Source organism: Equus przewalskii, chromosome X, assembly GCF_037783145.1.
Source record: "Equus przewalskii isolate Varuska chromosome X, EquPr2, whole genome shotgun sequence".
Taxonomy (NCBI): domain Eukaryota; kingdom Metazoa; phylum Chordata; class Mammalia; order Perissodactyla; family Equidae; genus Equus; species Equus przewalskii.
Genome location: NC_091863.1, coordinates 23,438,838 through 23,461,340, shown reverse-complemented (window position 1 = coordinate 23,461,340; position 22,503 = coordinate 23,438,838). Strand labels below are relative to the sequence as shown.

Here is a 22,503-nt window from a genome sequence, read left to right as displayed (position 1 = left end):
ACTGCCACTTTCTGGGTACCCAATCTGGCTGCCTATCCAAAATCTGTCGCCCCACTACCACTTTCTTGCTATCCTTTCTATCCTGATATTGTTCCCCCTACTCCAGGTTCTCATGTGTGTCATGTGATGGCTTAGACTATTCTGAGTCCCAGGGTTGAATCTTGGATGGTCTAAGCCAGTCATATTGCAGTGGTCTCATCACCCTTTCTAGTGATTATTTTATTAATGGTCAATTTGGACAACGGGATATGGGTGGAAATTTGCTCTGGGAGTTTCTAAGAAAGCTGTCCTTGCTTTTAGTTACAGAATATAATATCGGACAATCCTTTTGCTGTCTGTATACATTGGTGTCTTCACATGATCCCATCTCGGGAAGCCAACCTAAGAGGTCAAGTCACTTGCTGAGAATGGCAGAGAGGAAAGACAAAAGAAAAAAAATATGCCTGAGAGTGTCATTTTAGAGGATGAATTACCAACCTTGGGCCTGTCCTACCTCTGGAATTCTTGTTAGAAAACATAATATATGTCTTTGTTATTTAAGTCATCAGTTACTTGCAGTCAAAAAACAAACAAAAATCTTAACTAATACACTCCTCCTCAGTCTCATCTTGAAATCTCTCAAAATTCAAATCTTCCAAACAAAAACTCAGCCCCGACTCCAACACTCACGTGTAATTAATCATCTAATTCTTTTGTTCTACCTCCTACGTATGTTTCAAATCTAAAACCTCTTCTTCAAACTCATTGTCTTACCTTTGTTTTATCCCCTTGTCTGCCATCAAGACAGTGCTCCTCTATCTGGAGTAAAGAACCACTTTACTATGATATTTCCAATTTATACTTTGCATAGCATCAGTGCAGAAAGGATCTATAACTTCTTAACCTCATCGAAAATAATAAATGCAGATCTTACAACTATAGAGCACATTCATTTATTATACATGTAATTATATAAGTAGCTTGTGCAAGTATACAATTGCTGTTTTGAGTGTAATTCTATTTCTTACAAAATGTTTATCAAATGATTTTGTTGAATGAAAAAAAAACATGAAAAGGCAGGTCAACACTATTGAGTTTATTTAATGCAAAGAGAAATTAGATTAACATAAAGTGATCTGATTATATACCCCAAATGGAAAACATCAACAAAACTATTTCATTAGATTGGTACTCAGATTTTTTGCTTTAATCTAATTTTAGCAATGTCATAACCAACCGGTGAATAGTAAATAGCTTACTACCTCTTTGCTGCCCTTATAATGTACTGTTATAATATTAATGGCTATTTTTCACATCTCTGCTACTTCATTCTGTTTCTTCATGTTTAGTGTTGACAATTGTTATTGACTTCATTACTCTAAAAGGGATATATCATTAACCAGCTCAATAATACCATAGCAACAAAATCTAAGTAGAAATACTCTGTTTTCAGGTTATATTCTTAATTAGGGACTCATAAAAGTTGATGCATGGAAGAAACATGGCACGCTCATGACATCCAGAAGCCATAATTTCCCTTAAAAAGTTTAAAATGTATGTATTTTTTTAAAAAGGACATATGGGGGCCAGCCCCATGTCTGAGTGGTTGAGTTCGTGTGCTCTGCTTCGGCGGCCCAGGGTTTTATTGGTTCAAATCCTGGGAGTGGACACGGCGCTGCTCATGGGGCCATGCTGAGGAGGCGTCCCACATGCTACAACTAGAAGGAACCACAACTAAAAATACAGAACTATGTACTGGGGGGGCTTTGGGGAGAAAAAGGAAAAATTAAAAAAATCTTAAAAAAAAGGATATATGTTTCAGTGTCTTTCTTTCATCTTTAATTTGACAGAGCAAGCCTCAACTTAAAAAGAAAAGGTTCAGGCTGTGCTTTGTGATCATTAACCAATGCACTGAAAACCAAAAATTTAAAACAAATATTAGAAATTACAAGATTTAGAAGGCAGAGGATAGAAACAGCAGCATCTATATTTGTGTTTAGAGCATGCTTCAAGGTTTAGTGAATAAAACAAAAGTGTTCTTCAAAAGATGGTAGGATGTAAACAGAACATAATTATCTAATGGAACACTAACAACAAGTGCTCATTAGAAGTTCCAAAATTTCTTTTGTTGACTCCTGAACATAGCAGCGACTACAGACAATATTTCTACATTTAAAATAATATCTCTTAAAAGTTAATTTGTATTTTTTTAATTTCCCTGGTAAACACATTGCATTGTATCATTTGGGACAAAGTCTGTGATATTCACAATGAATCTTTGATGCTGTTTATATTCCAAGAAGTCTTGGTTGATATGCTGGAGTGGAAGCCAACATTAAATCCAACAGATGATTAAGAAATATATAGTAAGATCTTCTAGTTAAGGCATAAGAGTAAACTACTTCTTTACATCTTACATAGAATTCATAAAATGTCTTTAATTTGCATATTCATGTTGAATCGTCCATTTACAATTCATTGGATTTTTTAAGTCCTCCAGATGGAACAACAGATGCTAAAATAATGACTAAAAGCTCTGGTCAAGCATTTTAAGAAATGAAAACATTAAATCCTTTTATAATGCAAAAGCCATATATTTTGACATGAATAAGACCAACTCCATTTCCATGCAGTTTTCTCAAAGGTAGTTTTTAAAATTCTTTTAAATACATACTACACAACATCCACATCAACTGCAAGTTAAGAGTTACCTCTTGATTTCATCATCGAGAAAGAGCCTTCAATATTGAAGGGAAAGACAAATGAAAACCCTGGAACATACGTAGCAGATTGTCTCATAGTGTAAAAATAATAAAAGCGCTTTCAAATAGTTAAAACCTTTTGAAAATAACATCTATCATTTAAAATCTTATTATGTAATTATTAAACTGTCATATCAAAACCTAATGTTTTGATTTTCTTAATTCCTTCCTGTTTTCTAAACCTTAAAATATCTTCGAAAATTATGAGTAATAAAAATTTAACACAATGAAAAATCACTAGATGCCCAGTGACTTTCCTCCAGCTTGTGTATGACTAAACCTACCTCAGGTGGGAATCGAACATATTTTAAAAACCTCCAAAGAGGACAGCTCCAGCAATCCTCCCAGCATTGAGTAATGAGTTTTTCAGGAGCCATTGTCAAATGCTAAACTCATAGAGCTATAAATTTAATCTCCTCATTTGACCAGGAAGGAAGATGAGATCTAGAGAGAGTAACCATACTGCCATGTACACAGGAGACAATTAAGAAAATTCTAAATCATTATGAAAACTATCGCTTGTTATGTTTTTAATACAGTAACTGCTGGCTGTTCTTCCTTCATCTGAATTCTTCCAATTCCTAACATCTTATTCTATCACATCACAGGGGTTTTTTTTAATCCAAATAATAGTAATATTCTCAGTCCATTTAATCTTTCCTATTTTCTCCACCTCTAATGTGTGCTTTTTTCCACATTTCTCCACAAGTTCTTACTGTTATTCTTAATTTGATGTCTGGGAAAGAAGAAAAATAAACCTGGGACTCCATTAAGAATGATACACAAAGTGAGTATGATAGAAAATAGGCTTGTGGTTTTAATTTTTTCCTTTGTCCTGTACACATTAAGCTGACCCAGAGTTCAGTTTATTAAGAAAAACCCCCATAATGAAGTAGTAGCACGATCATACTGCCTCTACAATGATTCAATTGTAGATTCTATGTATTATTGTTCATTTTGAAAAATAAGATAATAGAAATTTATTCAAACTAATATTGGGATGATATAATATCATTAAGTCCAGTAGGAATCTACTGCTTAAACAAATCAGCTTGGTTTTATTTATACCAAGCAATAAATGTTTTGCCACTAAGTAGCAAAAATAAAATTATGAATATAAGAACTGTACATAAAATAGGTTTGATAATTCTCTAAAAGAAAAAATATATATACACATATGTGTGTATGAAGATATAGGCATCATCACACTTAAAACATCTAATTAATCTACTGAAATATTAAGAAATTCATCTTGCCCAATGTAAGTTTTAAACAAGTTTTAGTGTTGACATTACATACTAAGTTTAGTCTTCATATTTTAAAGTGTTTGCATGGAGTGAAGTAATAACAATTTAGCATTGAGGTTACAGCCAGATATCTTTATTCATGGTGCTTGGGACTTAATTGCCACAAAATATGTTAGAATCTTTCCTCAAGATTCTAGATCCTATTACGTTATATTTTACGCTTAAAAGTTTTACTTTTACATGTGTAGTCATCTATCCTCACCAAAAATGCATCATGCCAAAGTTCATTTTTCATCTCTGATTTGATGAGGCTGAGAGGATGGAGAATCTTAGGCAATGGAGGTTTCTCTAGCTTGGCCTACTAAACCTTCCACACCAGAACTTCTGTACCGAAATAGGTGCAATGTTGAGTTCTCAGTCAATTTTGCTGATGTCAAAACTAAAAGCAGTTAATATAAAGTGCCAACATAATGGCTTGACTTTCATAAGGTTTATGGAAATATCAATGCGTGTCAAACTGGAGAGCCAACATGGAATAGGGATAGAATTCTCCTTTTAAAAAACCTTTGATATGATATTTAAAAATGCACACTGAACTGTCAAGAAGGGACATTTATTTTAAGATGGACTTTTTCATGGTAAACTATCCATGACATAAAATTTACTATTTTAACCATTTTTAAGTATACAATTTGGTGGCATTTAGTACCCTCACAATGTTGTGCAACCATCACCACTATCCGTTTCCATAACTTTTTTCATCATCCCAAGCTGAAACTCTATACCCATCAAACAATAACTCCCTATTCCCCCTAGCACAGCCCTTGTGACCTCTATTCTACTTTCTGTCTCCATGAGCTTGCTTATTCTAGGTACCTTATATATGTGGAATCATACTTAAATGGTTTTTGAAATGTGATTCAGAAAGAAAGAACCAGGTTGGTAAAAAAGAAGTGACGTTAATAAGTCAATAAGTTATATATATTTATATATGCATAAAAATATACATATATATAATCAGATCAAAACCAGAAATGCTTATATTCATTATTTACACCACTTATAGCCATTGGATTTCACTTGTTAATAGATTGCATAGAAATAAGATTTTTTGAGATTTCTCCACACATATGAATCATTACTTAGCGACCAGTGAGTATTAATCAATGATTTGTGTTGATGATAATCAGTGTCACTTGAAAGACTCGGTTAAGATTATAAATATTAACATTCCATTAATTAAAACAAACCAAGGTAAAGATTCACAGATCAGACCAAATCATGACAGTGGACACTTCCATTTGTACATTTATTTATAGCCTCCTTTCACATGCCTGAGCTAATTTACTCCTCACCATAGCACTGTGAGTGGGTATTCACAGTCCTAACATTAAGACAACACTTAATGAAGTCAGGTGATTTGGACAAGGTCTTTTAGCTCAGGCATGGTAGAGCCACCAATTAAACTACTCCTAACGCTCTGGGTTCTGTGTCTTTCCCTTGTATTTCTGAGACTGAGATCACATTCACATTCTAGAGCAGTGCTGTCCAATAGAAATATAAGGCGAGTCATAAATAAAATTGGAAATTTTCTAGTAGCCACATTTAAAAAAGTGAAAAGAAACAGGTAAAATTAATTTAGTAATATATTCTATTTAACTGAATATTATCACTTCAATATGTAATCAATATAAAAAAATTACAAATGAGATATTTTGCTTTACTTGGTCATACCAAGTCTTTAAAATCTAGTGCATACCTTATACTTGAAGCACATTTCAATGCAGTCTAGTCACATTTCAAGTGCTCAGTAAGCACATATTGCTAATGTCTACTGTATTGGGCAGCACAGTTCCAGACGTTTGCCCATTTCTCTAATTAACTAAACCAATCATTCTATCAGAGTATTTATTGGACAGCTCTTCAATTCTCACAATTGAGTTTGTTGTAATGAGCGTAGGAGAATCAGAAGAAGTAGAGTGCAAATAAAAGAATGGAACTTCATTAGAAATGACGATGATGGTGAGGATTTGTATTTAAAATTATAAATTAATGTCCACAATGTTCTTTGATTTTCCTCCTTGGTAAGACATAGATAATAATGCCTATAAATCATTTTGCACAGTGCCTGCCATATAGTTGGCAGCCAAACAAAAAGTAGCTGTTTCTCTAACAATGAGGTAGGTATGAGTTTGGTCAGTGGTCTGCAAGCCTAGAAGAAATACAGCTCTAACGCCTGGGTCAGACAAGAAGGATGACTGGTGACTTCTAAGAGGCAAGCAGCCCACGGGATTGCATCGGTAGGGTTATCATAATGAAAACATTCTAAGTACGCTTGAAATCCAACTCTGTCAAAAGCAGCAGAAAACTAAAGGCTAGCTCTTGCTGATGAATTATGTCAGGCAACAAGGTAACACCGAACAGGCCAGAAGATTCAATCAAATCAAAAGGCATGTAAGTTTGGGATAGGGTGTACTGCTGACCAAGTGCTCTTCTTAATATGTATACTCTCATACAGCATCAAAAACAGCAGCGTTCTTTTAGATTTTTAAATATCACTCATCATTTTTTTTTAAAGATTGGCACCTGAGCTAAGATCTGTTGCCAATCTTCTTTTTTTCCTCTTCTTCTCCTCAAAGCCCCCCAGTACATAGCTGTATATTCTAGTTGGAGGTCCTTCTGGCTCTGCTATGTGAGATGCTGCCTCAAAATGGCTTGATGAGTGGCACCATGTCTTTGCCCAGGATCCGAACTGGTGAAATCCTGGGCTGCCGAACCAGAGAACGTGAACTTAACCACCTGGCCACGGGGCTGGCCCCTCACTCATCATTTTAAGCATGGCTAATTTATAGCCTTTATTTATGGATTCTAGTACCTGACATTCTCAGAGGTGTAATATACAATTTTTTGTTTTGTTTTGTTTTAGCTGAGGGAGATTCGTCCTGAGCTAACATCTCTTGCCAATCTTCCTGTTTTTGCTGAGGAAGATTATTAGCCCTTAGTTAACATCTGTCACCAATCTTCCTCTTTTTGTATGTGAGCCACTGTGACAGCATGGCCACCGACAGAAGAGTGCTGTAGGTCCACGCCTGGGAGCCAAACCTGGGCCAAAAAAGCGGAGTGTGCTGAACTTTACCACTAGGCCACCAGGTCTGGCCCACTTTTGTTTTTCTTTAAATGCTATCTTGACCCATGCCTAGTTGAGGCCCTGGCTGGAGGCCAGACAGTTCCCCTTCTCAAGCAGCCAATTAATGCACCCCTAACACTTCCCTTATTGGGCTCTCACAGTCAGGGGCCACTATGCCCAGACCTAACTGCCCTGGAAGCCAGGCACCAGGGACAGCTCCTATGCCCTTCAGCACTTGAAATTATTCAAATTAGCGAATCAGCAGGTCCTCAAAACCTAGCTATCACCACTCTACTTGTCATACCTAAGCTGCTCCCTACAACTCCAGCTTGCTGTTACCCTGTCCCTGTGTACAATCCTGTGTGCCCCTGCCTGGCAGCCTTCTCTCAGGTTGATCTGTAAATAACAAAGATCGCAGTGTCATTGTTGTCTGCTATCAAAAGACTCTTTAAATCTTATAAAACAAGGGTCCTAGTCTACTTTGCATTTTGTCCTCAGACACGTTTCTGTGGCCCATCATGTCCTTTTTTGTCTTGCAATCTTCAGCGGGATTTCATACATGGAAATCTTGTGCAGTCTGTATTGAGGTTATGTCCCTCTAGAAGTTTTGTTTTATACTGCTCCTGGATATTACCATCCTGGCACCGTTTTTATGCTAATTTTTTGACTTAAGGGCTTTCAGCCCACACAGGTGATGTAAATTCAAACACCCAAACCCACAAGGCTATGGATTAATAGGGTACTTTTTTGTTTGTTTTAACATGAACGAAGAGCTCATACTAGGGTAGGCCAACTGGTTTATCTTCTATGGTAGCCCTTTTAGAATCCTTGGTTTATATGGGAGCTTCAACTCCAATTTTCTACTCTTTGAGGGTCCAAATCCTAGTCTCATCTCCTCATGTAACTAATAAAATTCAAATCCCTTGGTTGCTGATAATGACAATCCCAACACTTCTCTGTCCCCCATCCCACCCCATGGTGGCCTTAGAGTCAGGTTCTTTTAACTGCTCTAGTTTGCAGTTCTTTCTTTCCTTTTGGCACCCAAGATTTTCTTTTCAACTTTCTTGCAGGCTTAGCTAATCATTTAAAAGGCCCACCTATTCTATTTTATCCAGCATTTCTTGGTGTTTCAAAGCAGGGTATGGGGACAACTAATCAACCACATTTTCAAAAATAGATATCCATTGTTTTTTAAATTCAAAGGATCATATGAAGTGGGCAATGAAAAAAATGGATTATCTTCAAGTGCAATTTATAAAATCTAGAAGATTACCAGATACTCAGCAAACACTTGAAAAGTTTTAAAGGGTGAGTACATTGAGGTTATGTAGATTAGATGAGTCATTATAAATAAAAACTCAGATTGCGGCACATGTAAATAGTATTAACTATTCTCATTGCTAATACTTATCGTTTCTTATATTGATGGAAATCATCCAAACGAACATGCCTCCTTTTCCCCATGGCCAGAAATGGCACATCCCAACCTTGCTATTGATATATTCTAAAATGTGTACATTTTCTGCTTAAGAGTAAAAACATCATGCTTTTTAATCAAAGTTATCACACCTTGACATTAAATGTTTGCTTGATTAATACATTTTGGACAACTCATCCAATATATTGAGAGATTAAATAATAAATTAAGGTAATTAGTGTCAGGAGAGTCATCATTAGAAATTACTTATAAGAGAGGTCTTTTGCTTTAGGGAACTCCAAATCAAGATTAGACGGCCAAAATGATTAAATTCAGTTTCCCTATATTGATCTGTTTTAATCTCTTTTAATTCAAAAGGATAAATTAATCCAAATGATCTTTGAGTTGCAAAATATGACAGAGGTTTACTTATAAAAACAGCTAAGACTGTAATATGCTCCATTTTATCAAAAATAATATATGTGATGGCTGTTATGGGCATTAGTCCTACACATTACTAAACATACAAAGTAAAGTCTGGAAAGATATGTGCCTATTATCAATTTCATCAATTCTTGTTAGGTTACAGTCAGTAAAGCGCACTTGAGTCTATGAAATATGTCAACAAAAATAATGTTTTAAAGGAGGAGATAAAAGGCACCATTTTTTAAAGAAATAGACAAAAAAATAAAAGTAATCACTCCACCCCCAGGACAGACCACAAATAGACCATTTAATTAGATCAGTGGCAGAAGAATTAAAGGTCTCATAGTAAAATGCGTTTCAGTTGAACTTAAAAGATAAATCTTTCCTAGTGATCAGCAGAGCTAATATGAAAAGTACAATGTCTTGCTATTAATTATCCAGTGGAGTAAATCATAAACTGAAGTTCAGGAAATTAAATTTTATTCCTAAATTTGTCGCCATGATGCTTTGTGACCTTGATAAAGCCACTTAACCTTTCTTTGCCTCAGCTTCCTCATCCATGAAAAGAGGAGGAAGATGTACCTTTTGAGAGCATAAATTCAGCCTGTGGTTGATTGGAAAGTAGTTTAAATGTATTGCTACATTAACTCTGTTAAAAGTGTTATACCAAGTATAAAAATGCTACTAAATCCATCACATCCTGGTAGTAATCACCTCATTCTTTTTGCTTTTTTCAAGTCAGTTGTCCTTTTCTCACTTCCTCACTGTTTTTGCTGACTCTTGCATTTTATTGGGAAAATGTTTTCCTAATGTAACATTTTCACAGTCCATTTTCTTACCATTATTTCACTCTATGATCTAGCCCTAGAAATTAAATGTCTTTTCAGCTAGTCTGACTCATTTTAAAACATTATGATGGAAATATGGTTCTTAATTTGTTTTTAGTCTTTCTTTTTAAAATTATAGAAAAATGTTTTATCCAGAAAAAAAATAAGCATTAAACAGATGAAAGTGAATAGTGTATAATTTAATCAGTTCTTCTGGAAATAATCCATATAGTGTTTTTTTCTTAGACCTAACAAATGCAAACATATGTACCATAACTAATATCTGTATTATTTTGTCTACTTTATACTGTAAGAAGAGCCATGCTGGTCTAATTTATTTTGGAATTACTGTTTTTTTAATGGATTCCCTCTGTGCATGACATTTTCTCTATACTCACATTCCCATGAATAATACAGCTGAGGGTTAGGGTTAAAGTTATAGTCTGAGTGTGACTTAGAGTTAAGTGTAATAAATCCTAGGCTATGGCAATTTACATCAATACAAACTTAATATTTTCACATTTTTTAGCAATATTGAAGTACAGAAAATTGTTATACGACCCACAAAAGAATTTTATGAATAGCAAACCACATTTTATAATCTTTAAGAAATCATAATGTTTGGAAGTAGTAGACATCTGCTGTTTATGTTCCCTAGAATAGTCTTCACCTCCTTTTGGCATCTCAGATTGCTTTTGGAGTTCTACTTCCCTCCTCCTCTCAGTCCATTTGGTTGGAGTAGGCCTATGATCCAAAGAAGCCTAAACAATATCTAGTAAATCTGAAAATATACATACTCTGAATAAGCAAATCCACTCCAAGGTAAAAAATCTTACATATACGCCTACTTATATGAAAAATGTGCGTTTGTGTATGTATGTATGTGCATACAGAATATTAATGGCAATACTACTTACATTAGTAAAAAATCAAAACTCCAATTATCTATCAACAAACTGTGAAATATTCATATAATGGAATACTATAGTGTCAAAGTAATGAATAAGTTGCAGATAAATGGAATAACATGGACGCATTTTAAACACAAAACTTGGAGTTGAAAAGGCAGCCACAATACAATACACAAGATGTGGGTCCAAATTTATAAGTTTCAAAAACAGGCAAAATTTTAGCTATATTGCTTAGGCATGTACTACTAGCTAATATAACTTACAAAGAACAAGAAAACAAATACCATAAAAGTCACAATGTCAGTAACATAATTAGCAGTGGGGAAAAAGAGGTTTATATTCAGAAGGACATGCCCGAGAGTTCTGTAGTGCCTGTAAAGTTTTGTTTCTTCACCTAGATGGGTTCATTTGATAATATGTTAAGTAGCTGCATGTTTATATTTTATATACTTTGTTATATTTCACTATTAAATGAAAAGAAACAATAGAAGAAATATAGGCTGGATTCTGGAATTCTTAGTAGGATAAAAAATCATACTTAAAGAGAGGTGAATGATACATTTCTGGGAAAAAAAATAGAAGTGTGTAATAGAATGTTACACAGCTTTATACAGGACCTTTTGCATATAACACTTTAAACAATGATTTCAATTAAAACAGCAATATCTTCCAGTAAAAATCTATCGACACTTGTCCAGAAAGAAAAGCTAATATGGTAGAATACAAAATATGGTAGAATAAATCTTGAGAGACTGGAAGACATGTTAAAAATTAATATGAAGCAATCTTAATAGGGAAATTCAGCCCTATATTTGTATTTAAAAGTTCAACCACAGCTAGGCACTTGTCTCAACAATTAATATAAGGAAGATGATGTTATTTGACTTAAAGCTCAATACAAAGCAGCAATATAATGTAGGAAATAAAAGGTTGATGTAATACCCAGTAATGTTAATGAAAGTAGAGTATGGGATCTGAACTGAGGGAGTTATTCCTCCACTATATATTTTTGGCTTTCAGATGAAAAAGGTATCATTTTGTCCATTTGTAAACACAATTTAAGAGCAAGTGATTTAAAGTGGAATATATCCATGATACTGAATTAATATCATTCAAGAATGCAGATTTGTTGAGTGGCTACTATGGGTCAGACATGCTAGATTTTCATTGGTTTTGAGAACCCCAAACTGAAAATGACGTTGTTTCTTTCGTTTTCAGCTTCCACACATAAATAACCTGGAAATTGTCACTCTCATTGCTACAAGAAAAAGCTGAAAAAAATGAAAACCAAAAACTTTTCTTGGACCTCTAAGAGAACTGAGATTTCAGGGCAAAAAGCCACCACCAAATTTGGAAAGATAGGTGAATCCACAAAGTCACCACTGAGATCTGCTTACTTGGAGCAGGAGCCACTGGAGCCAGAAACTCCAATCATCATAATCAGATTCAAATATGACACAGATATTGGAACTATCAGACAGGGAATTTAAAATAACTATGTTTAATATGTTAAATGCTCTAATGGAAAAAACAGATAATATGCAAGTACAGATGGGTGACTAAGCAAAGAAATGGAAGTTCTCAATAAGAATCAAAATGAAATGCTAGGAATTAAAACACTATAACAGAAATGACGAATGTCTTTGATGGGCCCATCAGTATACTGGACATAGTCAAGGAATGAATTAGTTAGATTGAAGATAGATCAACAGAAACTTCACAAACCAAAATGCACAGCGAAAACAGAAAAAAAAAATGGAACAGAACATCCAAGAACTGTGGGCTAATTTCAAAAGGGATAATATATGTATAATTAGAATACTAGAAGGAGAAGAAAGAGAGAATAGACCAGAAGAAATATTTGAAGTAATAACAGCCATAGAATTTCCAAATTAATGACAGACACCAAAAAAGAAACCCATGAAGCTCAGAAACACCAAGCAGGATAAATAACAAAATCACTCCGCTTAGACAGATCATATTCAAACTGCAGAAAAACATGGACAAGTAGAAAATCTTGGAAGAACACAGGAAAAAATGTCATATCTATAGAGGAACAAGGGTAAGGATCTGAGTGAACTTCTTGTCAAAAAACATGCAAGTAGAGGCGGCCCGGGGGCTGAACCTGGCTGGACCGACTGCGCCGCAGCCCGCGAGTCCAACCGAGGGGGGTGAAAAGGGGTGCTCGGAAGCGGTCCCACGCTCCCTCCCCTGGAGGCACAGAGGGCGGGGGCCTTGGCGAATGGCTTTCTTGCTGGCCACTTGCGGAGTGAGTAGACCCCGAGGGTCTGGGAGAGGGGCCGGCCCCCACCTCTGAGCCCCCGGGGTCCCTGCTGCCGGCCGCGGGCCAGGCCGTGGGCGCGCCTGTCGCTCTCTCCCCGCCTGCTTCCCGCCGCCCTGTGGGGGTTTGGATTCAGGATTTGTTCCTAGTGTTCAAGACTTTGATAAGAAACTTACAGAGGCTGATGCTTACCTACAAATCTTGATAGAACAATTAAAGCTTTTTGATGACAAACTTCAAAACTGCAAAGATGATGAACAGAGAAAGAAAATTGAAACTCTCAAAGAGACAACAAATAGCATGGTAGAATCAATCAAACACTGCATTGTGTTGCTCCAGATTGCTAAAGACCAGTGTAATGCGGAGAAGCACGCAGATGGAATTATAAGTACTATTAATCCTGTAGATGCAATATATCAACCTAGTCCCTTGGAACCTGTGATTAACACAATGCCTTCCCAGACTGCCTTACCTCCAGAACCTGCTCAGTTGTGCAAGTCAGAGCAGCGTCCATCTTCTCTACCAGTTGGACCTGTATTAGCTACCTTGGGACATCATCAGACTCCGACACCAAATAGTACAGGCAGTGGGCACTCACCACCTAGTAGCAGTCTTACTTCTCCAAGCCATGTCAACTTGTCTCCAAATACAGTCCCAGAGTTCTCTTATTCCAGCAGTGAAGATGAATTCTATGATGCTGATGAATTCCATCAAAGTGGCTCATCCCCAAAGCGCTTAATAGATTCCTCTGGATCTGCCTCAGTCTTAACTCACAGCAGCTCAGGGAATAGTCTAAAGCGCCCAGATACCACAGAATCACTTAATTCTTCCATGTCCAATGGAACAAGTGATGCCGACCTTTTCGATTCACACGATGATAGAGATGATGAAGGGGAGGCAGGATCAGTGGAAGAGCACAAGAGCATTATCATGCATCTCTTGTCGCAGGTTAGGCTTGGAATGGATCTTACTAAGGTAGTTCTTCCAACATTTATTCTTGAAAGAAGATCTCTTTTAGAAATGTATGCAGACTTTTTTGCACATCCGGACCTGTTTGTGAGCATTAGTGACCAGAAGGATGCCAGAGACCGAATGGTTCAAGTTGTGAAATGGTACCTCTCAGCCTTTCATGCAGGAAGGAAAGGATCAGTTGCCAAAAAGCCATACAACCCCATTTTGGGCGAGATCTTTCAGTGTCACTGGACATTACCAAATGATACTGAAGAGAATGTGGAGCTGGTTGCAGAAGGACCGGTGCCCTGGGTTTCCAAAAACAGTGTAACCTTCGTGGCTGAACAGGTCTCCCATCATCCACCTATTTCAGCCTTTTACGCTGAGTGTTTTAACAAGAAGATACAATTCAATGCTCATATCTGGACCAAATCAAAATTCCTTGGGATGTCAATAGGGGTGCACAACATAGGGCAGGGCTGTGTCTCGTGTCTAGACCATGACGAACATTACATTCTCACATTCCCCAATGGTTATGGAAGGTCTATCCTCACCGTGCCGTGGGTGGAACTAGGCGGAGAGTGCAATATCAATTGTTCCAAAACTGGCTATAGTGCAAATATCGTCTTCCACACTAAACCTTTCTATGGGGGCAAGAAGCACAGGATAACTGCTGAGATCTTTTCTCCAAATGACAAGAAGTCTTTTTGCTCAATTGAAGGGGAATGGAATGGTGTAATGTATGCAAAATATGCAACTGGGGAAAATGCAGTTTTTATAGATACCAAGAAGTTGCCTATAATCAAGAAGAAAGTGAGGAAGTTGGAAGATCAGAATGAGTATGAATCCCGCTGCCTCTGGAAGGATGTTACTTTCAACTTAAAAATCAGAGACATTGATGCAGCAACTGAAGCCAAGCATAGACTTGAAGAAAGACAGAGAGCAGAGGCCCGAGAAAGGAGGGAGAAGGAAATTCAATGGGAGACAAGGTTATTTCATGAAGATGGAGAATGTTGGGTTTATGATGAGCCGTTACTGAAACGCCTTGGTGCTGCCAAGCATTAGATTGGGAAATGCACAGTTTGCACCTGATGACCAGGGCAGGAGGCATAATTAAGCAACAATCTTCCTTTGGGAGAACTCACTCACTCCCTTCTTATTGCAGTGGTTCCTATCTCAGGGATACTGAACTTTCTGATGCAGATGAACAATTAAAGCAAGAAAAGCTTCAAAAAAAAAACAAACAAACAAAAAAAAACATGCAAGTAAGAAGAGAGTGGAGTGGAATATTTAAAGTGGTGAAAAGAACCGCTAACCTAGAATTCAACATTCAGCAAAATTATCCTTTAAAAGGGTAAGAGAGAAATAGAGGCATTCTCTAACAAAAACTGAGGGAATTCATCACCAGACTTTCACTGCAAGAAATGTTAAACTAAGTTATTCGGCAGAAGGAGAACATATAGGTCAGAAACATGGATTTACATGACAGAAATAAGAGTGTCAGAAAAGGAGTAAATGAAGGTAAAACAAAATCTTATTTATTTTATTATAAATTGATCTAAAAGATAACTGTTTAAAGTACTACTAATAATTTATTGGATGACTATAACATATGGATAAGTGAAATGAATGATGGCAATGTCATAAGGGATGAGAGGGAGGAACTGGGAATACTCTGCAATAAGGTACCACCTGCATTACACACAAAGTGGTATAGTGTTTTTTGAAAGTGGTCTGAGATTAGTCAGAACTAAGAATTGGAATATCCAGTGCATCCACTAAAAAATTTTTTAAAGTAAAATTGATAATAAGAACGTAGACATAAAGTGGAACCATATAAAATGTTCAATTAAAACCAGAAACAGCAGAATAGAGAGGGGGAAAGAAACAAAGAAAATGTTCAATGAATTGAAAACACTGATAAACAGAATATACATTAATCCAATAATTTAAGAATCATGTTACATGCAAATGGTCTAAATACACCAGTTAAAACACAGAGAATGTTAGAGTGGAAAAAATATCAAGATCCAACCACGTGTCGTCTATGAGAAACCCACTTTAAATATAAAGAATCAAATAGGTTAACAGTGAAGCGATGAAGAAAGAGATGCCATGCTAACACTAATCAAAAGAGAGCTAGGTATATTAATTTCAGACAAAGCTAACCTCAGAACAGGGAAAATAATCACAAACAAAGAGGGACATTATATAATGACAGGATCAAGTCTCCAAGAAGACATAACAACCTTAAACACATAAGCACCTAACAATAGAACATCAAAATTGTGAGGAAAAACTTACAGAATTGAATAGACAAATCCACTACATAGTTGGAAATTTCAACACTCTACTTTCAGTAATTGAAAGACCAAGCAAGCAGAAAATCAGTAAGGGTATAGTTGACTTGAACAACACTAAGTAAACTTGACTTAATCGGCATTTACAGAATACTCCATCCAACAATAGCAAAATACGCATTCTTCTCAAGCCCTCCTGGGACATTCACCAAGAAAGATCACATTCTAGGTCATAAAATATACCTTAACAAATTTTTAAAAATATAAATCACACAAAGTATGTGCTCAGATTACAATGGAAATAAACCAGAAATCCGTAAAAGAAAAACAGTTGTGGAAATTGACACATTTCTAAATAACATATGGATCAAAGATTTCTCAAGAGAAATTAAAAAATATTTTGATGCAAATTATCAAAATTTGTGGGATACAGCAAAAGCAGTGCTTAGAAGAAATGTATAGAATTAAATTTGTATATTAGAAAAGAAGAAAACTCTAAAATAAAACAAACTTCTTCTCTGTGAAAGTCATTGTTAATAAAATCCAAAGACAAGCTACAGATTGGGAGAAAATATTTGCAAAACACTTATCTGATAAAGGACTTGTATCAAAAGTATACAAAGAATTCTTAAAACTGAGCAAGAAAAAAGCAAACATCCCAATTAAAAAGTGGGTAAAATACCTAAACAGACACTAGATCAAAGAAGATACACAAGAGGCAAAGAGGCATATAAAAATATGCTCAAAATAATTTATCATTAGGGAAGTGGCAATTAAACCAACAGACCGATTGGAACAGTAAAATCCAAACAACAGAGTTCAGATTGGTAGAAAGATGCAGAACAACTGGAATTCTTCATTCATTGCTGATGGAAATACAAAATAATACAGCTATTTTAGAAAACAGTTTGGCAGCTTCTTACAAAGCTAAATATAATCTTACCATACACTCTAGGAATTGCATTCCAAGGTATTTACTCAACTGATTTGAAAACTTATATCCACACAAAAACTTGCACAAGAATGTATATAGTAGCTTTATTCATAATCTCCAAAAACTGGAAGCATCCATCATGCACCATTCACTAGACAAATGGACAAACTATGGTACAGCCATATAATGGAAAATTATAAAGTGATAAAAAGAAATGAGCTGTCACGTATGAACCTTGAAGACATTATAGTAAGTGAAATAAGTCATACGAAAAGGGACAAATATTGTATAATTCTACCTATATGAAGTAGCTAGAATGGTCAAATTCATAGTTACAGAAAATAGAGTGGTGGTTGCCAGGGGTTGGTGGGAGGAGGGAATGTAGAGTTACCGTTTAATGGGTGCAGAGTTTCAGTTTGGAAAGATGAAAAAGTTCTAGAGATGGATGGGGTGATGGTTGCACAGAAATGTGAATGTACTTAATGTCATTGAAATGTACACCTAAAATGGTTAAAATGGTAAATTTTGAAAACCAAAAAGATTCTTTGAGCCCAACATCTAGAAATCTTCTCAATTGGCTGCCCTCACAACTCAGAAACTAGATTTGTAGTCTGCTCCTATCATTAACCTTTGTTCTTTGTGTGTGTTTCCAAAGAAATTCCTTTTATTAAATATCTGATTGCTCATACCATATAGGACGAACTTTGGGAACTCACTTGCAACACTGCCTCCTGAAATGAGACATAACTCTAACTGAACTAACTTATTCTTAGGACTAAGGCTGGTTCATTGAGATAGAGAGCAATCTACCAAGTCAGCTTCTGGACTGTGAGTCTTGGGGAAGTTTCAAAGGTGGGAATAAAGGGTAACAGAATTTGCCTCCTCAAAATATGCCTCTTTGGTTTAAGGATTATTTTGAGGAACTACAGACACAGAAGCAGCTCTGAAAACAAAGTAGGAGTTACCCTTTTGTAAGGGAAATTTACATTTATAAATGAAATCTCCATTTGTAAAAGTGTCTCCCTCTCTCTACCAGGAAGAGAAGGATGACTCTGAGTGCCTGTCAACAGATGAATGGATAAAGAAGATGTGGTCTATATATATACAATGGAATATTACTTAGCCATACATAAGACAAAATCATGTCATTTGTGACAGCATAATACCTTGGGGTGTTATGCTAAGCAAAATAAGTCAGACAGAGAAAGACAGATATTGTATGATTTCACTCATATGTGGAAGATAAACAAACACATAGATAAGAAGAACAGATTGGTGGTTACCAGAGGGGAAGGTGTCGGGGGAGGACAGAAGAGGTAAAGGGGCACATATGTATGGTGACAGATGGAAACCAGAGTTTTGGTGGTGAACACGATGCAATCTATACAGAAGCCAAAATATAATAATGTACATGTGAAATTTACACAACATTATAAACCAATGTGACCTCAGTAAAATAATTAAAAAAAAACAGTCTCCAGAAACCCTTATCAATGGAGAAGGGAGAACTTAGACTTACCCTTGCTTACTGTGCTTTTCCTAGTAACCTCCCATAACTGGCAGTGCCCCCCACCAAAAATCTTTCTTTTTTCTTTAGCTGAAGATGGTATTTAAGGTGGTAACTTGGGCCATCTTGGGGAGGTACTAAGTTTTCCTGGGTATCTTCCACGTATATGTAAGGTATAGATGCTAATAAATTTATGTTTGTTCTTCTCTTGTTCTTCTGTCTTTTACTACAGGGGATCTCAGCCAAGGACTCAGAAGGATAGAGGGAAAATTATTTTTCCTCCCCTACAAACCTTAACGTATGCAAATTTTTAAAGACATCATTTAGGAGGATGGAGGATCCTAGGATGGAATGCAGAATGTGATAAAATAAAAAAAAAAAAAAAACCTTACAAATGTGTGAGACTACCTCACTGAAGAGGATGGGGGGAACAGGTGATGACCTAAGTAACTTTGGGAATGGTGCGGAGTCTCTAAGATTAAAGATTAAAGATTAAAGGTAAAAGAAACTGTATATAAACTATAATCTAGTTGATACAGTTGTTTCTTACAGGGGTACAGGTCAACAATTCTGATCTCATTATACATCTATCTTGGAAGTGAACAATTAAGTAAATGGATGGCAGATGGTGGGTTTCTCACTATTGGACAGGGAGGCTACAGATAAGCAAGGGGAAGAGGCTGTAATTATCCCTATGGTAATAGATTAGAGTTGGAGATATCAGTATGAACTCATATTTAGTTTAACATAGATACAGATAGTTACATATACAAATATTTATAGGTAACGTGTATACACTTGGGTTAGTATATACATATTTCCTCGCTCTGTCAATTGAGAGGTCTTAGAAGCAACTATACTCCAGTGGCAATGAGTACTCCCGATGCCCACATCTTACTTTCTAGTACCATTCTCCAATAAAAGGAACAAAGGCTCTGTGGAAAAAATAGCTGATTCCAGGACTGGGGCAGGAAATACACAAGATGGGCCTGGAGCATCTTGTGGGGCCAGAAAATAAGGAAGTGTTCAAAGACACACACACACAGAGATACACACACACACACACACACACACACACAATGACGGGAGTATGTCAGAGAGACAAAGGAGTCAACTAAAAGAGCTCCTAGGGCCAAAGCTGGAACACTTTGAGCAACAAAGTACATCAGGTGATGTTGAATTACAAAGTATATAATAAATATCCATGAGTTCACACTAAATTAGATAAATGATTGAATAAGTAGATAAATGTGGGAAAAATTCTATCCCATGCAGAAGAATTCCAAATAACTTATGTAGATACTCTGCCTTCAAAGAGGTGAGGGCATAATTCCTTACTCCTTAAGCATGGACTGCAGATGGTGACTTCCTCCCAAAGAGTACAGTGTGGAAAGCAGGGAAAAAGAGTAACTTTACAGTGGCAAAATCTGACAAAGACCACCACAGGTGATAAAGGTCGAGATCAATAGTGATAAATCATGCTGATAGTATGATATGTTGTGATTTTACTTCTATAGTCTTCCAAGAATATATAAACCTAAGTCTAATCATGGGGAAAATATCAAACAAATCACAACTGAAGATATTCTACAAAATATATGGCCAGTAACCCTTAAAATTGTCAAGATCATCAAAAGCAAGGAAAGTCAGAAATAGCCACAGCCAAAAGGAGCCTAAGGAGATATGACAACTAAATGTAATGTGCTATCCTGGGTGGGATCCTGGATATCCTGGGTGGGAAAAGGGACATTAGGGAAAAAAAACCCAAGGGAATCTGAATAAGGTATGCACTTTAGTTGACAATAACCATCAATATTAGTTCATTAATTGTAACAAATGTACCACACTAATGTTAGATCTTAATAGGGAAACTGGATGTAGTGTATATGGGATCTCTTTCTACTATCTTTATGATTTTTGTAAAATGGTTCTAAAGTAAAATGTTTATTTTTAAAAAAAGACATTGCCCTGGACTCCGACTAGCTCATGTTCTTGCAGAAAAACAGGAATGTCAACAAACAGCTATAGTGCAATGTGGTGAGTGCTGCAATGGGGATTCTGAACGTGCTAGGAAGACATGAAGAACTACATGCCTCAAAACAGTGGTAACATTTTAGCTGTGCCTTGAAGAAAGAGTAAGAATCAGCCCTGTGACAATGTGGAAGAAAAAGCATTCCAAAGGGAGCACAGCATGAGCAAGGATTCAGGGGGAGGATATTTGGAGGAGAACAGCAAAAACAGCGTGGCTGAGGCTTAGAGAAGATGGTGGAGGCTAGAGACGATGCTGAAACATCCTACATTTAAAAATTTCTTTAAATGTTTAAAGTATACCAAAAGTGAAGAGCAGGTTTATTAATTTTTTTTTTCACTGTGATCTGTTTCCCCGAACCACTACTTCATTTAAGTAGACACATAAGTTTTGATAAGCGAAGGATTTCCCACAAAAGCTTACAATATTGCCTGAACATTTAGTCACTTTATTTATCCAGAAATTTCCTTTTCTCTTCACATGTAGGATTCTTTCTTTTTCATTTTAAAGAAGCGTTCTAATGTACTTCAAAACATTTGTTTATTAGCAACTAATGCAGACCCACTAAAACTTAGTGATATAATGCTGTGCATGATATTTATGTTAAGTATAACACGATCATGATATGCAGAAAACCAAGTACAAAATAGTGACTAATGATCATCCAGAGAACTCACCTTTGTTGCTTTACTGAGTGATACAATTTGGGTTCTAAGACGTGTTCTTGAATTTGGCCATGGGCAAAGTAAATGTGCTCTAGTGTCACAGCATTTAAAGCAATGTTATGCATAAAGACATCTTGTCGATAGACTTGTTAATATCTAAAATGCATTTTAATAATATTATTTTCTCATCCTAAGGCACGCAGCTCTCCCATCCACCCAGAATTTCCTATAGAGTCAAACTTTGCTTTATAACTTTTTTGCCCAAATCCATGTCACAGGTAAGGCTACTTAAGTTAGATGTATTCACGATAATCAGTTTAATGAAAACTTTCATTAAATGATTCAGTAAGTTTCTCTTGGATATTAAGAAATAATTATTCCTCTTCATATAAAGAAAAGAAGATATTTTTGGAGAAATGAAGTTAGGAAAACATAGTAGCCCTGGGTAGCATTTAGGAGAAAATGATTCCATTATTGGTTATACAAACTAGCTTCATTTAAGTCGTTTTACCATTTGGGACCCAGTTTCTAGTCTGCACAGGCTTGTTTTCCAAGTGCCTCTTACTAGATAGTGGTTTAGTATCCTAGTATTTCTAGAAAAGGGAAAGATGTGCTTCACAAGGGTTAGTTCCACACTCCAAAGAACGAAGACTAGAAGTACCTTCATCTTCTTTTCAGAATAGACGTTTTTTCATTATATTTTAAAATTCCTTTGTCTCAATACCTACTCCTTGGAAAAGCTACTTCAGTACAGATTGAGAGCAAAAAATAAATAATAAAAAATTCAGTATTTATTGTAAATAAAATTCAAGTATTGACAGTTATATTTTTCACTGTTCTGTTAATCAGAGAGGTAAAGTGATAAAGTGTTAATTTTAATTTTCTATACAGAGACCTACTACACACAGCAAAACAGGAGAGCAAAGTAGGGTAAATCATACAGATGCATACCACAGGTACATAATACAAGACTGAATGTCTGTTCATTATTCAAGTGTAGCATATACTGCAAGTGTCGGTTATTTACTGAGTCTAATATTTATCAAAGGCATTACCAAAGAGTACCTTATTTAACTAAATTTTCTCTCCATCCGAATAATTACTACTTACCAAATGAATTTCATGAAATTGAATTTAGTT

General features: G+C 36.0%; 1 protein-coding gene and 1 pseudogene across 1 annotated transcript in view; one reads left to right on the top strand and one right to left on the bottom strand.

Moving 5' to 3' along the window:
- Positions 1–22,503, bottom strand: part of IL1RAPL1 (interleukin 1 receptor accessory protein like 1) — a 1,264,984-nt gene that overhangs the window by 479,010 nt on the left and 763,471 nt on the right. The window lies entirely within an intron of this gene.
- On the top strand, positions 12,310–15,180 carry LOC139081207 (oxysterol-binding protein-related protein 9 pseudogene; annotated as a pseudogene).